This window comes from Megalobrama amblycephala, linkage group LG1 (genome assembly GCF_018812025.1).
Source record: "Megalobrama amblycephala isolate DHTTF-2021 linkage group LG1, ASM1881202v1, whole genome shotgun sequence".
NCBI classification, from domain to species: Eukaryota; Metazoa; Chordata; class Actinopteri; order Cypriniformes; family Xenocyprididae; genus Megalobrama; species Megalobrama amblycephala.
This window is the reverse complement of record NC_063044.1, coordinates 21,218,995-21,233,418: the sequence shown is the minus strand read 5'-3', so window position 1 is coordinate 21,233,418 and position 14,424 is coordinate 21,218,995. Positions and strand designations below refer to the sequence as shown.

General features: G+C 39.1%; 1 protein-coding gene and 1 pseudogene across 2 annotated transcripts in view; both read left to right on the top strand.

The window, feature by feature from the left end:
* Positions 1 to 7,699, top strand: part of LOC125249163 — a 49,432-nt pseudogene extending 41,733 nt beyond the window's left edge.
* LOC125244061 (stonustoxin subunit alpha-like) overlaps positions 1 to 14,424 on the top strand; it is a 1,172,099-nt gene that overhangs the window by 777,885 nt on the left and 379,790 nt on the right. The window lies entirely within an intron of this gene.

The following is a 14,424-nucleotide window of genomic DNA, read 5'->3' as shown; positions in this document are numbered from 1 at the left end:
TGTATGAGTCAAAATTATGCAATATTAAGTAAAGATCATGTTCTATTAAGATATTTTGTACATTATTTTAGTCCGTTATATTCAAACAAATCATGTATGAGCGCTCGCTCGCTCTCTCTCTCTCGATCTCATGTTGTATTTCTGCACAGACACATTTCAGTACATTCACGTTGTTTTCACACACATTCAGGACAATGTTTGGATTTGTCCTGTAAATGTTGCTGTGTACTTCAGTATATATGCAGGTCAAGGTGGTTTAGGTTTTTTTGGCTTTTCCATGTGGTTCTGTTCAGTATCGTAACTGGACTGGTCTAAAATGTAAAGAAGCTCTTTTCTGTTGCACACACTATACACTGTGAGTTCTCAAATGAGTTTTGCTGTGGGTTTTTTGTGTGGGTACTTTAGTGTACATAAATGTATGAATTATTTGGACTCATAACATTTGGTTATTTGGTGTCCTTTTGGAGTCTGCAAGTGTCCTCTTTTTGAAAAGACCTAAATTTACCATAAAAAGCTGAAAAATACAGTTTTGTGAGAATCACACTTCAATCTGATATATGCTTAATTTCACAATAAGTGTGAGATTAATCGCAATTAATCTATTAACAGCCAAAATGTTGATGTTAAATCCATTATTGTATTATATATAATTGTTCTAAACACAGTATTTAGTTCAATAACATCAGAAGTAACTGTAATTAAATTACAGAAAAAATAGGAGTAATGCATAATTGGACATGGTTTAGTGTAAGATTTTTGCCCATCTTTTGGAAAATGCAGTTTTAAATGTAAAAAAATCACTTTTACCAGTAAATGCTGCAGAGCTCCACTATTTGCTATTTGACTGACTGAAAGACGTCTTTTCACAAGTATTGTTCAGTTGGATTTATGTCTAAATATTATGAAATCACAATTATAACAATAAAAGCTAGTCTTTGTCAAATTTTAATACAGTGGGTACGGAAAGTATTCAGACCCCCCATTTTTGCAGATTTATTAAAAAAGAAAAACTGAAATATCACATGGTCCTAAGTATTCAGACCCTTTGCTCAGTATTTAGTAGAAGCACCTGAACTAATACAGCCATGAGTCTTTTTGGGAAAGATGCAACAAGTTTTCCACACCTGGATTTGGGGATCCTCTGCCATTCCTCCTTGCAGATCCTCTCCAGTTCTGTCAGGTTGGATGGTAAACGTTGGTGGACAGCCATTTTTAGGTCTCTCCAGAGATGCTCAATTGGGTTTAAGTCAGGGCTCTGGCTGGGCCATTCAAGAACAGTCACGGAGTTGTTGTGAAGCCACTCCTTCTTATTTTAGCTGTGTGCTTAGGGTCATTGTCTTGTTGGAAGGTAAACCTTCGGCCCAGTCTGAAGTCCTGAGCACTCTGGAGAAGGTTTTCGTCCAGGATATCCCTGTACTTGGCCGCATTCATCTTTCCCTCAATTGCAACCAGTCGTCCTGTCCCTGCAGCTGAAAAACACCCCCACAGCATGATGCTGCCACCACCATGCTTCACTGTTGGGACTGTATTGGACAGGTGATGAGCAGTGCCTGGTTTTCTCCACACATACCGCTTAGAATTAAGGCCAAAAAGTTCTATCTTGGTCTCATCAGACCAGAGAATCTTATTTCTCATCATCTTGGAGTCCTTCAGGTGGGCTTTTATGTGTCTTGCACTGAGGAGAGGCTTCCGTCGGGCCACTCTGCCATAAAGCCCCGACTGGTGGAGGGCTGCAGTGATGGTTGACTTTCTACAACTTTCTCCCATCTCCCGACTGCATCTCTGGAGCTCAGCCACAGTGATCTTTGGGTTCTTCTTTACCTCTCTCACCAAGGCTCTTCTCCCCGATAGCTCAGTTTGGCCGGACGGCCAGCTCTAGGAAGGGTTCTGGTCATCCCAAATGTCTTCCATTTAAAGTCCGCGTGAACCAGAAGTTGCAAACGACTTTTCTCCAGTGTTGTGACGTATTTCCAAGTGAAACGGAATATTGAATAGAGGGCAGAGTTTTACTTTAGCGCTCCTCCTCTCTAAGACTAACAGTCGGAGGGGAGTGATTTAAGCGATTTCAACCCAAGCCGTCAAACTGATGTCATCAGAGAAGGGGCACCGTTGCAGAGGAGAGGAGCATTTTCAGATTTTGATTAAATATTACGAAGCCAAACAATTTTTTTTGTGTGGATTGACTTGCACGGATGAATTGTTCACCACAAAACTAGCAATTTGAGCTAACAAAATAAATAAGGTCAATTTTGATTTCATGTGTACTTTAAGGATTATGGAGGCCACTGTGCTCTTAGGAACCTTAAGTGCAGCAGAAAGTTTTTTGTAACCTTGGCCAGATCTGTGCCTTGCCACAATTCTGTCTCTGAGCTCTTCAGGCAGTTCCTTTGACCTCATGATTCTCATTTGCTCTGACATGCACTGTGAGCTGTAAGGTCTTATATAGACAGGTGTGTGGCTTTCCTAATCAAGTCCAACCAGTATAATCAAACACAGCTGGACTCAAATAAAGGTGGAGAACCATCTCAAGGATGATCAGAAGAAATGGACAGCACCTGAGTTAAATATATGAGCAAAGGGTCTGAATACTTAGGACCATGTGATATTTCAGTTTTTCTTTTTTAATAAATCTGCAAAAATGTCAACAATTCTGTGTTTTTTCTGTCAATATGGGGTGCTGTGTGTACATTAATGAGGAAAAAAATGAACTTAAATGATTTTAGCAAATGGCTGCAATATAACAAAGAGTGAAAAATTTAAGGGGGTCTGAATACTTTCCATACCCACGATATATAAAATATAATATTTAAAATATAATATATAAAATATCTGGATTATGCAGGCCACCAGCAGCTAGGAATTAAGTCCTACCATGATGTACAGGGTACTACAGGCCATATTTTATTCCTTTAGCCCTTAGTTTCTCCTGTGGACCATCAAGCAGTTTGCGTTGGGAAGATACCTCTGCTGGAAAGTCCGGAAAGATACTGATATGACTCCCATCAAAAGAGAGCGGAATTTGGTTACGGGCGAGCCGCAGTATCAGTCTTAACAGTATCATGATGTGTCCTGGCAATCATAACTCGCGGTCTGTTGTTCACGATGCGGCTAATGCGGTGAGCTCTGTCAACCTTTGTCACATGGAAAACGCCAAGCCGGGGTTTTCAAATTTTTCCACTCTGGGACCCGGCTTCAAAAAATACCGGTTACACCTTTCGAAAACGCCAGATCCATGTGGACGAAACGCCTATCTGATAAAAAATTTGTGCGGTTTCACTGAAACGCGTCTCTGTGTGGACGGGGCCTTAGATTATGCTGAGGTTGTATGTGTAATCATAAGAACTGATTATTGTTTATGGTCATGATGCCACCAGCTGGCAGCAATAAGTGTGGCACATATTCAAGCCTTTAAAATAGTCCTTTATTAGTTTTTTATAAAAAACTGACTACAGGTCGGCTCCATAGCAGATTTCAAACAATCAAGAGCTTAGAGAGTTACATGTAAAGTACTAGACAGATTATGCTAGTATTGGACATTTACAAGTAACAGTATAACTGTAAAATGTACACAATGTTTTGTGCTGAGGAAAGCACATCTCATAAGCATTAATTCTTTAATTGTTATTATTTTGCCAGCCATCACCAGCATTTCTGATTATTATTACAAAACTTTAATGACCCCAGAAGATTTTGTTGTATGAATAGCTGAACATGCAATATGTCAAGAAAAAAAAACACAGATGATTGCATTAGTTTGCATGTACTTGATCAAAGCTTTTATCGCTTCTTCCTGCTGCTGCTTCTTCTGTGTTTTGATCTGGTTTTGTACTGATTCAGATAAGTAAAAGCACCCCTACCGTATACCAGGAAAATTCTTTCAATGGCAGGAAAGTGTTGTGTCCTAAATTATTCTCAAAATGTGTCTTGAAACCGAAATTAAGGGTGTACTCGCACTAGGCGAACGAAAACATGCGAGCACTTTTGACCCTCAAAGTCTAGTTTGTTTGGCTAGTGTGATTGCTCCGTACCATGCCCTGGCCCGCTTGAAGAGATTAGGTTCGGTATGGCTGTAGTGAGATCGCTAACCGTGCCGCAGTACAGAACAGCAACTACTTTTGTGTGTACTATGTCTGACATCATTACAACGACAAATATCTACTATTACTAATAGAATAGTTCACTTTTCAGTTAAGTTAATTCATTCAAGTGTATTTAGGTTTATAACAGGTCTGGTGCTCGCCTTATTGGTGAACAGGAATAGTAGTCTGCAAATTTCTCTATCAATGTCAGCTCTCCTCTAACAAGCTGATGATCTTCACCAGATGTGAAAAATACAGGAGACATACAAAATGTGCAGTGGTGGGTCCCTGTGGACCAGGTTTGAAAACCACTGGTGTATTGAGTATAAGATCTATAGACGGGATGGTCAACTCTGGTCCTGGAGAGTTTAGCTCCATCCTTTATCAAATACACCTGCAAAATTTAACCCGTATTCTTGAGGACTGCTTGAAAATTACAGGCATGTGTATTTAATTAGAAATAAAACTTAACTCTGCAGGTACTCCAGGTCCAAAGCTGCCCATCCCTGATCCATAGGGTAGGGTATAGATCAGGGGTGTCCAACCCTGCTCCTGGAGAGTTACCGTCCTGCAGACTTCAGTCCCAACCCTGCTCCAACACACCTGCTGTAATTATCAAGGTACCCTGAACATCCTGATTAGCAGGTTTAGGTGTGTTTGATTGGAATTGGACCTGAAATCTGCAGGATGGTAGCTCATCAGGAACAGGTTTGGACACCCCTGATATAGATCATACATGTTGTTGGTTTTGATGCTTTAAATGTCTAAATTATTGTGTCTATTTTCATCCTAGACCTAACGGCACTGAGAGAGGCTAGCCATGAACCTAATGAAAGGGAAGAAGAGAAAGAACATAGTGATAAACATGATTTCATGACTGGGGAAAGGTCGACGCTGGCTAAAAAGACTTCCTCACGAAAAAGAGTTCAAAAGACAGGAACTAAAAGATATTTCACCTGCCAACAGTGTGGAAAGAGTTTCAATCAAAAAGGACACCTTAAAGGCAGGGTAGGCAAAAAAATGTATAAAAAACTTTTTTTCAAAATTTGTTTAAACTTTATTTATATATCAATACATAATTAAAATGTAAGTACTCTGAAAAAGAAAGTATAAAAATCGAGTGTCTGTAGACCTCTCACGACTGTTTTAAAGACAGCTCATTATTTCCATTCACTCCACCCCCTCCCTTCTGGGCTCCTTCCAAAGCCACGCCCCCAAAACGCATGAACGTGTGACTCCGACCACTGAGCTGGAAGACGCATTATTTACCTGAGACGAGCGGAGAGGAAGGAGCACGGCATGTAGTGACATCATGTCAGAATCACATGTAATAAAAATAACTTTATAATTATGAAGATAAACAAACAAGATGTATTTTAGTACTCACTATCAAGCTAGCATATTGATATTGGTAAAGTTTAAAATATATATTTTTTGATTCGCTAACGAGCTATCTATAAGGCAAAGCTAAAAACAGGTTGCATGATACACGTTTTTCCATTACCATCATTTACACTGTGATGAAGATGAATTTCGTGTAAGATTCATAACATATACGTTGTTCTACAGATCAACAGAGTAACATACACTCAAATATCAACTCACAACTGCATTGCAGACACAAAATAATAACACACACATACAACAAAGTGTGTACGACACACACAGATACAAGATAAAGACATCAGTAAACATAGGTAGAGAATATAAAAACAAAACAAAGGCGAAAAAAAAACGTGCAGGTAAACTTACAGGTGAACATGGTAAAAGAGTTAGACAGAGGGTAAAATTATGCACAATTCAACACTATAGCTATCATTATTTATCGTCTCTACTACGGCTCGCTAAGTAATGTTATGCTAGCTATATTACGCAGCTACGTGTGCTAATGACACATGCTTCATGAAAAAATAAACAAAAAAATATGTATGATCAAATACAAAAAGAAAGATTTACCTGTCCAGCAGAAATAAAGCCATCAAGGAGTCACTTTTCAGCCCCTGAGTTCCCTCAGTTCTCGCCATCGCTGGAAAGCCACGCCGATATTAACTCGCGTTTTATTTCTTTGTTTATCCAAAGACTTTTTGTTCATTGCCTTTTCTTGTACTGTTACTGTCTTCCTTTTTTTGCCTGGTTTGCCTTCACTAACTGCATAGGCCGATACTGTGAATTTAGCTTGCTGTTTCTCTGCCATTGTTTTGGTATTCCTAGGATCCATGCCTCTTGGATTCCCCAAATCAAACGTGCGCGCGCAAGTGGGCAGGTCATGTGTGGCAAAAGGGTGGTTGCCATGGTTGCGAGAGAGTGACAGCCGCCTAAGCCAATCCTATGTTTCGTCCCGGATGGAAATAATGAGCTGTGTTTAATACAGATTAAACGTCTAGAGTCACTCGATTTTTATACTCTTTTTATCAGAGTTCTTACATTTTAATTATGCATGTATATATATAGAAAGTTTAAACAAATTTGGAACAAAATTTCTTACCTACCCTGCCTTTAAAGTCCACATGAGAATTCACACTGCAGAAAAACCTTACACCTGCAAACTGTGTGGAAAGAGTTTCATTCAAAAAGGACACCTTAAAGTCCACATGAGAATTCACACTGGAGAGTGTCCATTCGCCTGTGAACAGTGTGGAAAGAGTTTCAGTGAAAAAGCAAACCTTATAGTCCACATGAGATCTCACACTGGAGAAAAGCCTTACACCTGCCAACAATGTGAAAAGAGTTTCAGTAGGAAAGGAAACCTTACAGCACACGTGAGAATTCACACTGGAGAAAAGCGTCATACCTGTCAAGAGTGTGGAAAGAGTTTCGCTCGAAAAGAAAAACTTGAAATCCACATGAGATTTCACACTGGAGAAGAGCCTTACACCTGTCAAGAGTGTGGAAAGAGTTTCCGTGATAATGGAAGCCTTACAGGCCACATGAGAATTCATACTAGAGAGAGCCCATTCGCCTGCCAACAGTGTGGAAAGAGTTTCAGTGGAAAAGGAAACCTTGAAAACCACATGAGAATTCACACTGGAGAAAAGCCTCACACCTGCCAAGAGTGTGGAAAGAGTTTCAGTCAAAAAGGAAACCTTAAAGACCACATGAGAACTCGCACTGGAGAAAAGCCTTACACCTGCACTCTGTGCGGGAATGGCTTTTCACGGCAACAAATCCTTAGGGAACACATGAATATTCACACTGGAGAGAAGCCTTTTACATGTGATCATTGTGGAAAGAGTTTCACACATAAATTGTCACTATATAAACACATGAAAATTCACACTGGAGAGAAGCCATTCGTGTGTGATCAGTGTGGAAAGAGTTTCATATATAAAGGTAACCTTAAGGAGCACATGGGGATTCACTCGAAAGAGAAGTCTTTTAGAAGTCGTCACTCTGGAAAGAGCAGAGGTGTAAAGAGTACCTGAAAACCATACTTGAATAAAAGTACAGATACCTTATCTGCCTCATCTCCTAAATCAAACACCTGCCAGATGTGGCAGATTTAAAGAAAATTACTGTCATTTGGTAAATGAATAAATAAATTATCAACAGCTTGCGTGAGCAACGTAATATATAAATTAAAATATTAGTTCATACAGGGTTCCCACGGGTCGTGGAATTTCTGGAATTTTAAAATTTCTATTCCAGACATTTAAAGTCAGGGAGTTTTATATTTTCTTTGTCCAAGTCATGGAATATCAGGGATTTTTGCATTTTTGAGTTTTTCCATTTGTCAAAATTTATTCTATACCATATTAAACTGAACTTGGACAAGATGTCAATACTGCGTTACTAATTGTGGGTAGCTGTGGCCTACATATTTTACATGGAGTAAAACCAAGGTTTTTCAGTCAATAAACAAATTGAGGTTGAAAACATGAGGGAAAGTGTGGATCATTTGAGGTCAGAAGGAGGAATTGATAACTTTGTGGTAAATAAGGCCTTCAATCTGCATCCTTGTCAAGGCAGTGATGCATCCTTCAACTCGAGGAACTGAAAAGACTTAAAAGAGCAGAAAAACTAAACATGAAAAGGAAAACTCTCTCTGATGAGATTGATGAGCTGAAGAAAAGGAGGATGCCTCAGCTATGGAGCAATCTGCTGATGACCTTGCATTAAAGGCAGAAAGTGTCGGCAATCTTACATTGATTGCTCAGTCAAACAGTCTAACACAGTCTGCAAAAACTAAATGTGAAGAATGAACAAACAGAAAATCCTTGTGTTTAAAAAATTAATTTCTGTAGAAATATTTCAGAAAAATATCAGTCCATTTAACAAAAGAAAAAAAAGGTGTATGTGTTTAAGTTAGATTTGTAATAAAACAACTGTGAATAAGTAAATAAAGTTTGAAAGATACTGTTTGTGGCTGTTTTTTGTCTGCTCAGTGCTCCATTCATTATAGGTCATGGAAATTCAGCTTTTTAGTTTGTAAAAATCAGGGAATTTGACATTTGGCTCACCTGGGAACCCTGTTTACATAAAGTAATGAATTTAATAAAACATTTAAACGTGACATCTATGAAATATAGTGTATACAAAGAGAATCACAATGCTGACAAGCCATGTTCAGTAACAACTATTGGATTTTAAATAAAAATAAATGTGTTTGTGTTAAACAGCCTCAGATCAGTTGCGCACTGCAAACCTGGCATCTTGTGAAAGCACAATAGCACGGGCTGCTCCTGCATCATACTGCAAAGGCATGACGAAGGTGCGTCTCCGCTCTCCTCCACTGGCCTTCCTGTGTTGTTAACCAACTTTTCATTTTTACAAAAATAATATCCAAAGCTTAAAGCCTAAATAATTACCTATGTGCAGACGCGATGCAATAGGGCAGGCAATTGCCTGGGACCCCACATTTTGAGGGACCAAGCCCAAGGGCTGATCATTTAAACAGTCAGAAATGTTAATATAAACATCCAGCAACATCTCTGCATCCTCCATAGTTGCAGCTGTCCTCTCTCATTTCAATGGTTATGTTTCTGTCGCCTCGCCTCAGCGAAGAAAATGCATGATTTAACATGAAGAGGATTATCTGTCTGGCATAGCCGCTCACTCTAACATTAACCTAGATAAATGTTCACTATTAGGCGCATATTGAAGGGCAAATTCCAAACGGCATTTTTGAGCCCTTGAAGGGCACTTTGAGAAAAGGACGCCATTAGTGTTTCAAACAAAAGTGAAAAACTGAATCCCTTTACTAAGGGCCCTTCCACAAGGCTATTAGTGAAGGGTACATGCAATGGTCACTGAGAGGAAGGAATCTTATCATTTGTGGTCATGTGACCCAGCGAATACTAGTGATTCATTTTTAAACTTAGATGATGGGAGAGTTGGGGTGTGACGGTATGGGATTTTTTCTTACTGCGGCGAAGAAGCAACAAATTACACGGTTTGGTGGTTAACCACTCCGCCAACCCACCCCCCAGGAATTATGGAACAGTTTTTCCATAATTCCTATTAAACTCAAAAGATTACGGCTGTCACGATAACTGCAATATCGTAATACCGTGCCATTGACAAGCCAACCGCAGAGGACTGCAAAAACTGCAGCAACCGTGATATTTGCATATTTTTTTATTTTTTGAAAGGTTATGTCCTTCTCGTTTTACACTTTATGCATATGTACTAAATATTAAATAACTTAATAATGATAGCATAATGTGTACCATGGTGATTTGTGCAGAGGCTCTGTAGAATTGGTACTAAACAAGCCTAAACAGACAGTGAATGCGAGAGAGATCGACTGAGCGCATGCGATTACTGACTGACAGCCCGCCTGGAACGCGTGGAGATGAGTAGTTGTAGATCGGCTTATACTTGTGAAATATCAGCAGAAAGTCTCTATTTTAGTCAGATTCAAGGATCTGAACTATTATACATATAACAAACCTGACGATAAAATTGTAAGGCTATTATGTTTTGTAGACCTTTATTTTGACATTCTCTTCTGTTACTTACTTCCTGTTTCAATGCAATTTGCTATTTAGTTTCATTATTGAACATGACCATTAGAATATATATATATATATATATATATATATATATTTATTATGCAGTAAAACTGCATATCCCACGCATGAGCAAGATATCAAAAAGACAACAAAGTTATAGAAATTAATATTATTTCATGTAATTATTGTTTATGTGTATTATGTTAATTTTTCATATGAAACAAAATTGCACCATCCCGTAAATAACTGGACAAAACATACGAGTATGCCAATCTCCTCTCGCAAAGGCCTCGGAGACTCCCAACTGTCACTGGCCTGAGGTTGTAGGCTTAACGTTACAGTAGATGTGCTGCTTTCAAGTCCTGCGAGTGCCACAGGATAGTTGATTCTAAGATGTGATCTAAGATTAGTGGTATTTCCTCAAGAAACCAATATTTTCTGCTACAAATACGGTATATTGCCTCATCCAACATGTCACAGACCTTGAAAATCTGTCTGTAACGGCAAAATCCAACCAAAAGTCCTGTAGTGTTACATTCAAGGAACTTCCTCAGGACTCAGTGTCTAACTCAGTGTTTCTCAACAAAGGGGGCAGCGCGATCTCCGAGAAAGCATCAATGAAAGCAGCGCATATGGTGTGTAATGTGAAGACATTATGACCTTGAGCAGGTTTGGCATAAATAAATTATAAAGGTCCTAGAAAGGCCATGCAGAGCGGCCAGGATTTACAGCTTTGCATCGCCCACACATCACCCGGAGAGCATTCACGATCAGATGTCGACGTCTTGACATTTTCCCAATTAGCAAACGCTCTCCGAGCTACATCCTAGCGATGGAACTTTGTACATCTGCTGTCCATATCTATCTATCTATCTTTGTCTTTCTTTCTTATAATATTTCTTTCTTTCTTCAAATATTTCTTTCTTTCTTTTTTCTAATTATAGAACATTGATATGTTCTTAGCTATACCTTAATCGCATTTACCTCACATGTATCCTTAGTTATGACGTCAGTATCAGCCCCGAATGTGTACGATAGTTGATCATCTGAAACTACATACAGTTCTCCAGTAAAGTATTAATGTCATTTATAACTGATTATGTGTCCATCGTTCATCATGGTGTCAGAAGATGGTTCGTGGAAAGGAGAAAGGCCTTTAAAAAAAGTCAAGTTTCATTGAAAATACTTGAAAGGAGAAAGTTTCGCTTACCTTGTTAGAAATGGCAGAATGCTTCCGAAGACCTGAACCATTAGTGTTTGACGGCAACATTTCTGAAGATTTGTTCACGAAAATAAAAAATGGAAAGGAATTAAGCTCATTGAAGAACACCAGGCTCATAGCCTATGGAGGTGAGGAGATACCCACAGCAGGCTTTGTTACTTTCACCTGCCACTCGTCAGAAAGAGCATATAACCTCTCATTCTACGTGGTACAAAGAAATGTACAACCATTGATAGGTCTACCAGAATGTTTACAAATGAAACTGGTTTTGTTCAATAAAGAAATTCATCACAAAAGATGAAGTTTCAAGCTTGGCAAGCCAAATTTATTCTGAATATCCAGACCTTTTCAAGGACGAGAGTTTGGAAAGCATCCAGTAACATATTCAATGAAACTGGAGACCAACAGTTGTAAAACCTGCACGCAAAATCCCAGCAGCCATGCAGGGTAGGGTTGAAGCAGAATTACAAAGAATGGTCCATATGGGAGTTCTTTGTCTCAGAGCCCACTGAATGGGTATCATTAATGGTGGCAACCCACAAGAAGAGACCAGGGCCGGCTAAACGAACCGCGTCAGGGCACAGTTTGGAGCGATCACACTAGTCAAACGAACCGGGCTTTGAGGTCAAATGTGCTCAGGCATGGTTCAGAGCACCTAAAATCAATAGCTGTCTATCTTTACTGTTTATGCAAACAACCTGAATCTCAGACAGTAAAAACAATAACAATTAAACTGTTATTTCTCACATTTCTCATATTATGAGAGCATACACAGTACACTTCATAATTTCATCAAAGAACCCTGAGAGTTTCTGTTCAATCAATCTTTAGAAAGAGAGAAAGAGGGAGAAGGTGAATAATGGAAAATGTGAGAGAAAGGCAAAATAAGAGGAGGTTGGGTACACTTCTGAAGTTGGAGCTGGATGTAGGCTTTTCAGTGTTGAATTCAACAAATCCAGGTGGGTTACTGCTCATGTAAGACTTGATCCAGTTCTGGTACTGAGAGACTCTGGAGTACACACCGGGATATTTGGGTTGAGCACATCCTTTACCAAAACTCACAATGCCGGACTGAATCCACAGAGAGTCTTTCTTACTGACCATTGGACCTCCAGAGTCTCCCTGTATTCACAAACATTCAGCATTTATATATCTGACCATATATAGTTAACAACTGTTATAGACATAAGTATAGTTAAGTCATGTTGATAACATTTAGAGACTGTCTTAAGAACTAGATTTGACTTAAGGCAAGCTCACACTTACACGACTTTTAGCTGGATTTTGCTGTCGCAGACAGATTTCCAAGTTCTGTGACATAAAGCCCAGATCGACAAATTGGTGGTAATTGCGTTAGCCAATGCTTGTTCAGTATGAGCAGGTCAGTGATGTGATCTGAGGATTTTTCTTTTTTGTCTTTTTTCCTGCACATATGACTTTCACAACGAGCATGAGCATCTCTCTAAATTCTCACACAAATTAATGTGAGAAAACATTTTTTCATTCTTGATCATGTAGATCTTGTAGTTTGTGCATCTTGACAGTGTTGTGTTGTGTAGTATGAGTGCTGCTAATACAAGATGAGAAAGAAAACTTTGTGTTGTGTGAGCACCTTGGCGAGTGTATAGTAGTCCTGTAGTCCTGTAGTGTGAGCTTGCCCTATATCAAGCAAGTGGTAATCAGTCTTACTTTTTGTATTCAAATTAGACCTATGTTTTTAAGTAAATTACTTAACAGAAAAGTTATGAACAGTCTTGCAGAAAAATATTAGATGATAGTTTATGCAACCGGCCACAGGTGTAGTATGAAAAGCAGTCATACGAGTTCAGGATCGGTGAAGTAAACACTTCGCTTACATAACAACTAGGTTGGCAGTGCAAGTTTGCAGGTGGCCAAAATTGGTAGTGTTTTGTAAATTAATTTGGATTAAAAAGTGTTAAAATGAAAAACTAGTATCTCACCTGACATGAACCTTTTCCTCCCTGATTTAACAATCCAGCACAAATCATATTGCTTGTGATGCTTATGTTGATCCCTTCATAAGCTTTATCACAGTCAGTGTTGTTCACAATGGGTATTGTCACCTCCTGCAGTCTATCAGGAATCTGGCCTGTGACAGATCAGAGGACACATTTTATGGCTTTCACAAAACATTTCTAGGTAAATTGTTGAAGTTTACCCACTGTAAAACCTGATAAGTTACAGTAACTCAAACCATTTAAGTTTTAAAAATAATGCACATGAGTTTACAATACTCATATTTATTAAGTTAAAGTCACTTATATTTTTGTGTTGGTTTAGTCAATCATTAAACTTAACTTAAAGATTTTATTCCACACATTCAGTTTGAGTTCAGGTAACAAATTTAAATAAATCTTAACAACTATATAGCTATTTCAATGGTTTGAGGAAACCAGTAGCCTTAAATGGTTTAAGTTCATCAAACTCAAGGTAATAAAGATACCACAGACTAAGCAAAAACTAACATTGGTGCAAAACAATGATGACAAAAATTGTTTGTATCTGGTTAATTGCCAAGCGAATGTTTCCTCACCTCCATATTGTAGCCTGCCCCATCCAGTGACCCAACCCTCTGTACCTGCAGAAAATACACTTCCAGCCGCCGCCAGACAGACCGGCTTAATGTAATCAGAGAAACTTCACAGGAAGAGGAGAGCTGGATCAATGCTATGTCACTGTCAAAAGTAGAACCGTTATAGTTAGGATGGGTGATGATTCGACTCGCTGTCCTGGATGTCTCTTTAGGGTTTGAGCCGGATTGGTTCAGACGCCCGAAGTACATCAGTGTGTCAGACACACCAAAACTGTTAACAGAGAAAGTCTGCTTTAATCTCACTATTATCAAAGCTCAAGATACATTTGTAGATTATTTAACTTCATACTCCTCAAAGCAGTGAGCTGCAGATAAAACCCAGTCTTTAGTGATCAGAGTCCCGCCGCAGTTATGGCCAAAGCCGATGACATGAATGCTGACTTGCCACGGCCAAGACCCTGCCGTCGCATTCTCCCCTCCAACAATCCTGTCGCTGAGAGGGGCTCGACCGCACACTGATGATGAGAGAAAGAAGATATGAGGTTTCCCAGCTGACATGCCTCACAGACAGAAGACACTTTCTGTGTGAAACAAGATATGACAACTTACCATCTAACT